This window comes from Gavialis gangeticus, unplaced genomic scaffold (genome assembly GCF_001723915.1).
Source record: "Gavialis gangeticus isolate Ggan-Ray unplaced genomic scaffold, GavGan_comp1, whole genome shotgun sequence".
NCBI classification, from domain to species: domain Eukaryota; kingdom Metazoa; phylum Chordata; order Crocodylia; family Gavialidae; genus Gavialis; species Gavialis gangeticus.
Window position 1 is genome coordinate 6,976,538 of NW_017728992.1, and position 11,794 is coordinate 6,988,331.

The following is an 11,794-nucleotide window of genomic DNA, read 5'->3' on the forward strand; positions in this document are numbered from 1 at the left end:
TGCTACTGCACAGCAGCAATGAGTTCCTATGAAGTAGCTTGTTGCTACTGCATAGTAGCAGCTAAAAATAATGGTTCGTGGCCAGTGATCCTACATCACCATAGCAATGAGCTACGGAGAAGTAGCTCATTACTATGGTGATGTAGCATCCCATACGCCCTGAAAGTACATATTGAAGTAGCTATCTGTAGGGACTATAAGCATTTTAAAGGGAAGGGAATTCATTTTGGGGTTTGCTACCATGGTTTTTCTACCCACCAGAGGTCAGATATGGAAAACTGTCCCCCGCTGGTACAGTTTGTCCTACGTTGAATTGAAGCAAGGAAATACAAAAACATATTTTTACAACATTATAGCACATCAATGGTAAGGATTCACTTTGGTATAATAAAATTTGCCACATACATGATACCTGGGAGATGACAAGTCTTTCTTTTGATTGTACTGAAGGAAGATTGTGGCTAAGTATAGACAATCAAAAAGCCCAAGGCAGAACTGATCCAAAGTTTGTGCATTTTTCTAAGCTGTGAAAATCGGATTAAGAGCAAAAGGAACTCATGTTCACCTTTTGGGGGGATGAGGTAGGCAAATGCCTAAACTGGCCAAGCCAGAAGGCAGGGGGTGCCCCTACATGCCTCCCAACATGCCAGACATTGTGGAGGACAGCCAAGCCCAGCCCTGATTGGCTGTAAGGCACATGACCTCAACACCCTGATGTGACCACAAACCCTCCCCTGCACCCAGACAAAGCTTCCAGAGCTGATTGCTATGATGTCCACAGGGGGAGCAGGTGGGGGTAGAGCATGGGGGAGCTCCCTATGGCAGAGGATTTTTCTCCCTGTATTCCAGTTCCCCCTGCACCCTGAAGCTGGACTGAGTGATCACCCCATCCCTGCCTCCACACCAGATCCAGGCTCTCAGCCATGGGGGGGTGGAGGGCTGTTGAGAGGGGAAAGAGTCCCCCACCCCAGCTCTCCATGGTTGAGGAGCCAGATCTGGTACAGGGGTGGGGCTAGAGCAATTATCCAACTGAGTTGTGGAAGGAAAACCACCCACCATGGAGCCCCCCATGCTGTGCAGACTGGAGTGGGGGGGGGCAGAGCTAAAACAGAACCCTCCACCCTGGCTCCCTGCAAAAAGGTCAGCTGGGTGGGGGCAGGTCTGAAGCAATGGTTAAGCCAAGCTCTGGGGGGGAGTTGTGTTGTGGGGGAAAAGCCCCCACCACTGGGATCCCCCCATGCTATACAGACCCTGTTGGAAAGGTGGGGGAGGGATGGACAGGGCCAGAGCTTGGGCAGGGGCCAGGCCGCGGGCCTCCATTCTCCCCCTTAGTACCTCCCCACCATGTCCCCAGCTGGCTGGGTTGGGGAGCAACAGCTTTGCTGCCTCAGCTCTGTGACAGCCTGGGGGTTTACCTGGCCCAGCTTGGCTGGAGTTGAGGAGCACTGGTGGACCTAGCTTGAGTACGAAGAGGATCTGAAAAAGAAGTTTGATAGATTGGTATAACTTAACTGATTAAATCTACAACCATCCAGGCCTATCATAATTCAGGTTCTATCATTTTGAAAGTGGTCTATGTGCACTGAACCTATGTTTTGTTACAGTTCTAGACCAGTTTCCAATCTCTTATACTGTTTTATATGCAATTTCTGTCCACACCTATGAGGCATTATAGGACCTGTAATCCAGCTAAGGATCCTGAACCACAAAGGACACTTGAAATACGAGGCACCTGAAATATCACTTGTCTCAGGAGACAACAAAGCAGTGTTTCCAGATTGCAGTATTTCAAGTTTTCTATGTTTTAAATGAAAAGTCTACATGTTTCTGTTGGGGGAAAAAAATAAACATTTTCCAATCAGTTATAGCTCAAACCCCATTCCAAGCATAAATGTAAGTTTCATACGAATGTCTTTTTTTTAACTTTAGGTACAGACATTACACTTTTACTGTTACAAGTGACTGTAAGTATATACCTGTAACAGAACAGAAGTTCAGAACATAAAACCACCCTATACCCATAACAGAAAAGAAATTTGGCACAGACTGGCATAAAAATGATGGGAGCTGGTCTAAGATTACACCTCCATCTTTCACCAAAGGTCAAACATGCGATCTGTTCACTACCAATCTAAACTATGCTCCTTATAGAAAAATGCAACACACATAATGAATAGTATAAAGTCACAATTTACACACAATACATAGCCTGAAAATTGTTTCCACAAACTAGCAAGTAATGATTATGAATAAAGAAGGAACTTATAGAAAAATGGTGGAATTCATAATGAAACTTTATTTACAAGGAATAATTCAGTCCTATCAAGCCTGGTAGGTAGCATACCCAGTTTTCCACGTAAATGTAAGTATATGCTGATTCTTTTGTTTTACTTTTTTATGGCATAACATGTGAGGTTGGGAGTGACTTGATGTTAAAAAATACACTCATCCATGTATGTGAAAGTTTCTTGCATGCTTGAAGAAACCTCGCCTAAAAAAATAACTGTTTCTTTGTAAGAATTTGATCTTTACACATCGAAGTACATTCACTATAAAAAGAGAGAAAAATAAACAGGTCTGTTTATTGAAGAAACATACCACCAAAGCGAGGTGTCACCAAAGTGTCATAACTTAAAAAAAATATCCATAGTCTTTGAGGAAAGAAATAAAAAGATATTGAACAGGGGGAATTGTTCAAGGCAGAGTTATTTTTATTATCTGATGCTGCCAGGTATCACTTCAAAAACACATTTAGCTTCAGAAAAATTCCTATCTGGTATGGAAATGCATACTATTTTGGCATTATTGAAAGTCCCACAATGAGGGGGAGAGGGAATCAACAAAGTTAAGATAAATATTCTGTTTTAACATAACAATTGAAGTTTAGATTCATGTTTATACAAAGCTCAAATAAATACACAATGATTGTAGGGTTTGTTTTAGTCTTTTTAAATTTATTTCTTAGCTTAAAAAAGAAAAGCTACATATTCTTACTTACATTATCAGAAACACAGCAGCTTATAGTGGTGCAGTAGTTTAGACCATTATCGTATCATGTATTTTCTATATATCATGATTGTTTAAAAAGTCTCTTTTTGCTAAAGAAAGGAAAAAAGGAATTGCATTTGAACATTAGTTCAGGAGTTCAGCTTCCTTATAGCTGACTCAGGCAGAATTCTGGTTAGTATCAAACTGCAGACTTGACCAAGACAAATGTTGGTGATCACAAAGGGAAATAGGTGGCTCACAGATGACTTCCCAGACTTGTTCTATGTAAGCTACTCAGAGTAATTTGGGTTGTACTGAAATGATATATTCAGGATATATCTTGTGGTGAAAGTAATGTTGAGGGTCCACTGCAGTCTAGGTTGTAACAGTATGTATGGATCTCAGAAGCAAAACCACCAGCAACAGAAAGGAGGAGTCTGAAAGAGGAACAGGAAGTGAGGTGGAGGAGACAGGAAAAACAAGAGCATTACAGAGGCTTGGAGAGAACAGCAGACCCTGTAACAGATCTGTAAGAAACTGCTGTAATAAAGAAACTGTTTATATTAAGTGGGGCACTGTTCCTTGATTACCCATACAGGGTCACATGGAACATGGTGGCAGCAGAAAGTCTGTGAGGAAGCCCAAGAGAAGAGAGGAACCTGGGCCCCAGCAGTGATTGAAAAAACAGATTATGAAAAGCATGGAGGGACTGAAGCCCCCAGGATAGCTGGATTTGAACACAAAGTGCCTGGCACAGACATGGAAGTAAGAATTCAGTTTGTATACAGAGTTAACCATGCCTGATAAAGAAGAGAAAATGAAGGTAAAGCTGTTTTACTATCTGGTGGAGGGAAAAGGCTGTGAAGTAAGTGCAGCACTAATACCAGGGAATCCTAACACACTAAAAGAGTTAATAGAAGCATTTGATGCATACTGTGACCCCAGGAAAAAATGAGTCTATAGAGAGATATTAGTTTTTAACCAAATCCATGAGTAAAAGGAAGGAATAGAGACCTGTATCACAGCACTGAAAACTCTGGCATCCTCATGTAACTTTAGAGACATAAAAGACTCCCTAATCAGGGATAGGATTGTTTGTGGCACACAGGACTCTGCCCTGAGGGAGAGACTACTAAGAGAGGTAGATTTAATCCTGGAAAAATGTCATCAAATTGCAAGGGCAGTAGAATTAGCTAAACAAAGGATCAACAGCCACATGTACAGAGCAGGTTCACAGGTTCAACCTAAAGGATTCTGGAAGGCAGGAACCTGGCAGGCCAACTGCAAACACCAACAATATGACTCAGTGCATGTACTGTGGAAAGTTACATGAAAGGCAGAAGGACAAAGGGGCTAAAGGTTCCGGGGGCACAGGCGGTGTTTTCTTCGATCCTCCCAGTCTCGGGCTATGGGCTGAGGAGGATCCAGGTAGTTAACCAAAGACTGTGGTGCTGGTGTTATTGGGAAGGCTCTGGTTTCCATGACAACAACCCGCTCTTGGGTGAGAGAGGCAGTGAGCTGCTGAAAAGGGACAGCCTCCACTTCTCACCACTGGGAAGGAGGGTCTTCTCAGCCAGACTGACTGACCTGCTCTACTGGGCTTTAAAATAAGCCTTCTGGGGAATGTGGGGGGGGACTACCACCACTGCTGGCCCACTGAGCAACCCTTGCAAAGCCAGCAGGCCAAGGCCACAGGTATAGATGGCTATACCCTGTACAGGAGGGATCGAGTGGACAGAAGGGGCGAGGATGTAGCTCTCTATGTCAAGGAAAGCTACAGATCCCTGCAAGCTGACATTGGCACCCATGGTAGATGACTTGAGACCCTCTGGGTTAAAATCCATGGGGAACACAGTACAGGGGATACTATGGTGGGAGTCTACTACAGACCCCCTACCCAGGGTCAAGACCTTGACCAGGAGTTTGCCAGAGAATTGGCTGAGGCCACATGCTCCTGGTATATGGTTGTCATGGGAGACTTGAACTACCCAGACATCTCATGGGAAGAGCGCTCAGCCAAATCCAAGCAGTCTCAAAGCTTTCTCTCATGCGTGGATGACCTCTATCTGATGAAGGAAATCTCTGGGCTGATGAGAGGTAAAGTGCTGCTCAACCTGGTACTGGCAACCGAGGATGACCTAATCAGTGACCTATCGATCAAAGGGAAGCTTAGACTTCAGGAAAGATGACTTTGACAGATTCAGAAGGCTTGTCAGGGAGGCCCTAAAGGGCCACAATCCAAAGGGAAGGGGAGTTCAAGACGAGTGGTTGCTCCTTAAGGGAAAAATCCTGGATGCACAGTCAAAGTCTATCCCATCTCAGAGGAAAGGCAGTGTGGGGGCCTGGGGTGCCGTGACCTCCCCTTGCGCCCCTGCCTGACCGTGCCAGATTAGGTTTCCTAACGCACCCTCGATCACTCACCCGCCACGTCTTTGATGTTTGGTTCATTGAAGGGAGGCTGCCTTTCTCCCTCCCTGGCACAGTGCCTCTGATGCTCGCGCTTCTCGCACTTCTCACGCCCCCGCTCACACCGGGGCCCTTACTCATACTTCTCGTGCCTCTCCTGCTCATGCTTCTCACACTTCCCCTGTGCTTCTCGCACCTCCTTATTCGCGCTTCTCACGCCCCTTGCACCTCACCTTCTTGCGCTTCTCGCACTGCGCTTCTCACGCCCTTGCACTTCTCGTGCCCACGCCCACTAGGCTTCCCTGTGCTCGCATAGCCCACACTGGGGTCTTCTCCCTGTACCCGCATAGCCCACACTGGGGTCCTACCCGTGCTTCTTGCACCCACTGCAGCACCCTCCCTGGCACTCGGAGCACCCCCACCTTACTGGGGGGCTCCTATTGAGGCCTCCTCCACCCCTACAGCCTCGCCTGATCCTCCGGTCTAACACCGCACTTCTCACGCCACAACAACTAAAACCATAAGCACAAAACCCCTGGGCTATAACATAAATTCCTGGCCAACCTGGCTTGCTTCCATGTATCTCCCCATCAGGGTTTTCTCAAGCTCCATGCTCCTTGGTGGCCAGAGGGAGACTGGCCTCTGGCCTCGGCTTATGCTGTTTATAAAGGCCAGGCCCTACCCCCTTCTGGTCAGCTGACCAGACCGGTTGTCACGGCAACCCGCACCTGTGCTGCCCTGGTGATTGGCAGCTGAGCTCGTAACACTGCCTCCAGTAGCAGGCACCCTAGTGCCCTGCTACAGGCAGCAAAAGGGCACAACATCCCCCTTGGCTCTCCAGGGAACTAGCAGACCTCCTGCATCTTAAAAGGAAGACCTACAAAGAATGGAGGACTGGAACCACCACCAAGGAGGAATACTGTGCTCTGGCCCAGACCTGCAGAGAGCAAACCAGGAAAGCCAAGGCTGCGATGGAACTCCAGCTAGCTACAAATATCAAGGACAATAAAAAGTCCTTTTTTAGATATGTGGGGAGCTGGAGGAAAAGCAAGGGCAACATTGGGCCTCTGCTAAAACAGATGGGACAACTGACAACCGATGCCCATGAAGAAGAAAACTTGCTTAATGGATACTTTGCATCACTTTCTCACCAGTCTCATGGGACACCCCTGCCCACTGTGGGTCAGGGAGGCCTGGGTGAGGGAGATTCCTTACCCTCCATTGAAGCTGACCTCACGAAGGAACAACTTGACAGGCTGGATACCTTCAAGTCAGCCGGCACTGAAGGTTTACACCCAAGTGGACTCAAGGACCTGGCTAGCATCATAGCTCAGCCCCTGGTACAGATATTTGAGAACTCCTGGTGCTCTGGGGAAGTGCCCGAAGAAAGAAGGTCAATGTGGTGCCTATCTTCAAGAAAGGGAGGAAAGTTGATCTGGCAAACTACAGGCCCATCAGCCTGACCTCTGTCCTGGGGAAGGTCTTGGAAAAAATTATCAAAGAGGCCATCCTTAACGGACTAGCTGATGGCAATATCCTAAGGGATACCCAGCATGGGTTTGTTGTGGGTAGGTCTTGCTTGACCAATCTCATCTCCTTTTACAACCAGGGGACCTATCACCTGGACAATAGGAAAGAGATTAATGTCATGTATCTTGACTTTAAAAAAGCCTCTGCTCTGGTATCCCATGATCATCTCTTGGCAAAACTGGCTAACTGTGGCCTTGACCACACCGCAATCTGCTGGCTGGGGAATTGGCTCTGTGGTAGGGCCCAGAGTGTAGTGGTTGATGGAAGTCAATCGTCATGGTGTGCTGTGACCAGTGGGGTCCCTCAGGGCTCTGTCCTAGGGCATATACTTTTTAATATCATCATCAATGATGTAGACATTGGTGTCAGAAGTGGGCTTGCCAAGTTTGCCAACGACACCAAACTCTGGGGTAAACCATCCACATCTGAGGACAGCAGGGTGATCCATGCAGATCTTGACAGGCTCTTGAAATGGGTGGATAAGAATCTGATGGTGTTTAACTCCAAAAAATGCAAGATTATTCATCTTGCGAGAAAAAACCTGTAGCATGCTTATAGGCTTGGCAGTGCTATGCTGGCTAGCACTATGGATGAAAGGCACTTGGGGGTCATGATTGAGCACAAGTTGAACATGAGCCTTTAATGTGATGTTGTGGCTAGTAGAGTGAGCAAACCACTGGCTTGCATCCATAGATGCTTCTCAAGCAAATCCCGGGACATCATTCTCCCATTGTATTTGGCCTTGGAGAGGCCGCAGCTGGAGTACTGTGTCCAGTTTTGGGCTCCACAATTCAAAAAGGATGTGGAGAAGCTTGAGAGAGTGAAGAGGAGAGCCACACGCATTATCAGAGGTCAGGAAAACAGACCTTATGATGAGAGGCTGAGAGTCATGGGACTCTTCAGGCTGGAAAAGCAGGCTCAGGGGTGATCTGGTGGCCACCTATAAGTTTATCAGGGGTACTCACCAGGATCTGGGGGAATGTCTGTTCACCAGAGCACCCCAAGGCATGACAAGATTGAATGGTCACAAACTCTGCTGTGACCAATTTAGGCTGGACATAAGGAAGAACTTCTTTACTGTCCAAGCCCCCAAGGTTTGGAATAGACTTCCACCAGAAGTGGTTCAAGCACCCACTTTGAACACTTTTAAGACACATTTGGATGTTTATCTTGCTGGAATCCTATGATCCCTGCTGACTTCCTGCCCCTGGGGCAGAGGGCTGGACTTGATGATCCTTCAGGGTCCCTTTCAGCCCAAATGTCTATGAAATCTATGAAATGCCCAGTCTATGGAAAAGAGTGCAAAAAATGTGGAAAACAGAATCATTTCATGGATCAGTGTTGTAGCCATCCAAATAGAAAAAAACAACAACAACAAATCCCCAGTCCATACAGTGACGAGGGATCAGGAGACTACAGATGAGGAGGAAGCTTTCAGTGTAAATTTGACAGACTCACAGGAATCACACGTTACAGAAAAAAGTGGGCAACATCTCAGCCGTATTTGCAACAATAATGCTAGAGCAAAGGCCTGTAAGATTCCAGGTAGACTGTGGAGCCACTTGCAATGTCCTTCCTGTGAATCTGTTGAGTAGCAGCATCAGAATGGAAAAATGTCACCAGGTACTGTTAATGTATAACAAAACAACTGTGAGGCCACTGCAAAAGTTCCAGCTGACTATAAGGAATACATGCAACAAGAAACAGTACCACCTGGAATTTGTAGTGATTTACAGAGCAGACACCCATCCACTGCTGGGCAGCTCAGGCCATAGATTTAATTACAGTGCAACACCACAACATCCTCCAGGTCACAGAAGAGCAAGAATGGTCATTAAGTTCACTACCTAACATTCTGTTAAGATTTGGAGACATTTTCTAGGGCACTGGACTCTTTGAAGGCAAACTGAAGTTAGAAATAGATTCACAGGTGCAACCAGTACAACTACCAAAACAGAGAATTCCACTAGCCTTGCTGGAGCCACTGAAGAAAGAACCAACAAACCTGCAGAAAAAGGCATCATCACACTAGTTGAAAAAAGCACTGACTGGATCAGTAGCCTGGTAGTAGTAAGGAAGCCATCAGGCAAACTAAGAATCTGCATTGATCTGAAACCACTTAAGAGCACACTCAAATGAAGCCATTACCCAATGCCAATGATTGAGAATGTATTACCTGACCTGTCTAGGGCAAGAGTGTTCACAGTTTGCAATGTCAAGAATAGATTTTGGCATGTGGAGCTAGACAAATCATCCAGCCACCTGACAACTTTTAATACACCCTTTGGCAGGTATCGCTGGTTAAGGATGCCCATGGGGATCCGTCCAGCTCTGGAAGTTTTCCAGCAGAAGCTAAGCAAGGAGCTGGAAGGTCTTCCAGGTATCAAGATTGAGGCTGATGATATTCTTGTCATAGGGGAAGGGGATGATAAGGTAGAGGCGATCCATGACCACGACGCCAAACTGCAACAATTCCTTAATGGATGCTGAGAGAGGAACATTAAACTGAATGCCAACAAAATACAGCTGAGAACAACAGAAGTATCTTACATCGGACATCTTCTGACTTCAGAAGAACTACAGCCAGACCCAGAGAAGGTGAGAGCCATTATGGAGATGCCCAGGCCACAGGATGTCAAAAGGAGTCCAGCGCCTTATTGGGATGGTTAACTATCTGTCCACATTTTGTGCACATTTGTCTAATGCTTGTGTGCCATTTAGTCTGCTAACACATAATGATGCAGCCTGGGGACGGGCACAGACCCAAGAGGAGGCATTAAAAAGAATTTAAAAACTCAACAGTGAGGCCCCAACTGTCGGGGAACAAAGGCCCCAAGGTCACAGTGGGCCGAGGGTTCGGATCAGATCAAACAGGCGGGATTAACGGCTAGGAGTCTGAGCGGTATGGAGACACGGTGCGGTTTCAAAACACATGTATTTTATTTACTTACACTACTGGAGCGTAGGCAGAGAAGCTTGCTTCAGTTACAGTTAGATAACGAACGACAAAAGGGTCTGTTGGCCCACGGAGTTCTCGAGCTGAGCCCTTGCTTTCTAGCCCGGAGGCTAGGTGCGGCTGCCCAACTCGATAGTCCCAGGGCTGGTCAACAGCTCGTGAATGGGAAAACGAACAACAAAACTGTAACAAGAGTCTAACGTGAATGAAACGAGTGGTCGATGAAATGCCCAGGTCGATGTGGAGCGATGCCGGAGTCGGTGCCGGAGCGAGGCAACGATGTCACAGTCAGTGGTCGATGTAGGGTCGGGTCAATCGGGCTCGTGGTCAGTGGTCGATGAGAGAAATCGGTTCAGCAGCCAGAAGATCAATACGGAATAATCAGATTGAAGACAAAGAGGAATCGATCGCAAAACCGCAGTCGTGAGGAGACCAGTGGGCCCAAAGCCCTCCTGAGGAGAAGTCCCTGCAGCCGCAGCCGCAGCCTCTGCTCTCAGGATCGGGTTGATCTCTCCCTGCGAGACAGTCCCTGCTAAAGCAGCCTCTGTTCACCGGTCGAGTGTGGTCTCCCCTGTCTCTCCGGTCTCTTTCTCCCTCCTGGTGAGGGGCTCACAAGTCTTTTAAGGCAACCAGGTAGCCAATCAGGTTGCTTTGTTCTTAGAAATTTCTAGTCTAATTACATCATGCTCTTCAGAGTTGAGCATGTTCACAGTTAAAAGAGTTTGACTGACAAGCCAGGTAGTTGGCAGATTTGAGCATGGGTGTTGTTACAAAACTAGGTCAGTTGTGATTGACAAGCCAATAGGTCGTATAGGGGCCATATGCTGGTCATGCTGTGGAATTTTCCACAGGCCTCTTCTGTTTGTCTGCACATGATCAAACTTAACTCTTGTGTTACCAGCATACACTTAAAATTTGTCCGGACACCAACATGAAAGTACTACAACACATTTGAGCAACTTGTAGTACAGTGTGATGCATCAGAAGGATGTCTGGGAGCAGTACGTTATGCATAACCAGCAGCCCGTAGCTTTTGCTAGTAGAGAAATGACTGAAACCAAAAGGAGACATGCACAGATAGAAAAGGAGTTATTAGTGGTATTGTTTGGACTGGAATGGTTCCTTCAGTTCATCTTTGGACAGAGAGTAAATATGCAATCAGATCACAAACCGTTAGAGATCATAATGAAAAAACCCTTGCTGAGTGCTCCTAAGAGACTTCAGCACATGCTGCTGAGAATCCAGGACTATGATGTGAGTATAAAGTACTACCCAGGGAAGTCCCTGCAAGTGGCAGATGCACTAAGTAGCGTATACCTTCCAGAGTGCAGCATAGATGGATCTGTAGAACAGGAGATAGAGTCCATTAATATGGTACAAGACTTACCCATCTCCAAAAGCAGTCTCAAAGCAATACAACAGAGTACAGAACAGGATGGTGTGCTACAAGCAGTTAAATGTACCATCCTAGAGGGTTGGCCACAGCACAAGGCACAAGTATCACCAGAAGTTGCCACATACTACCAATGGAGGGATGAACTATGCACACAGGTTGGAATTCTGTTTGAGGGAGACAGGGTAATGATCCCAGTAGCTCTGTGGTGAGAAATCATGAACCAACTCCATGCTTCACACATGGGAATAGAATCGTGCCTGAGAGCATGGGAGTGCATCTACTGGCCAGGCATACAATGCTCACTTGAGAACATACAAGGAGCAGTGTGAGATGTGCAAGGAATACAGTGACAAACATCAAAAAGAAACATTGAACCCTTGTGACATCCCCTCTTGGCCCTGGGAGAAGGTAGGGACTGACTTGTTTAATGTCAATGACAGAAACTATATGGTCACTGTAGACTACTGTTCCAATTTTTGGGAGGTGGATTACCTCAAAGACACTCAGGCAGGAATGGT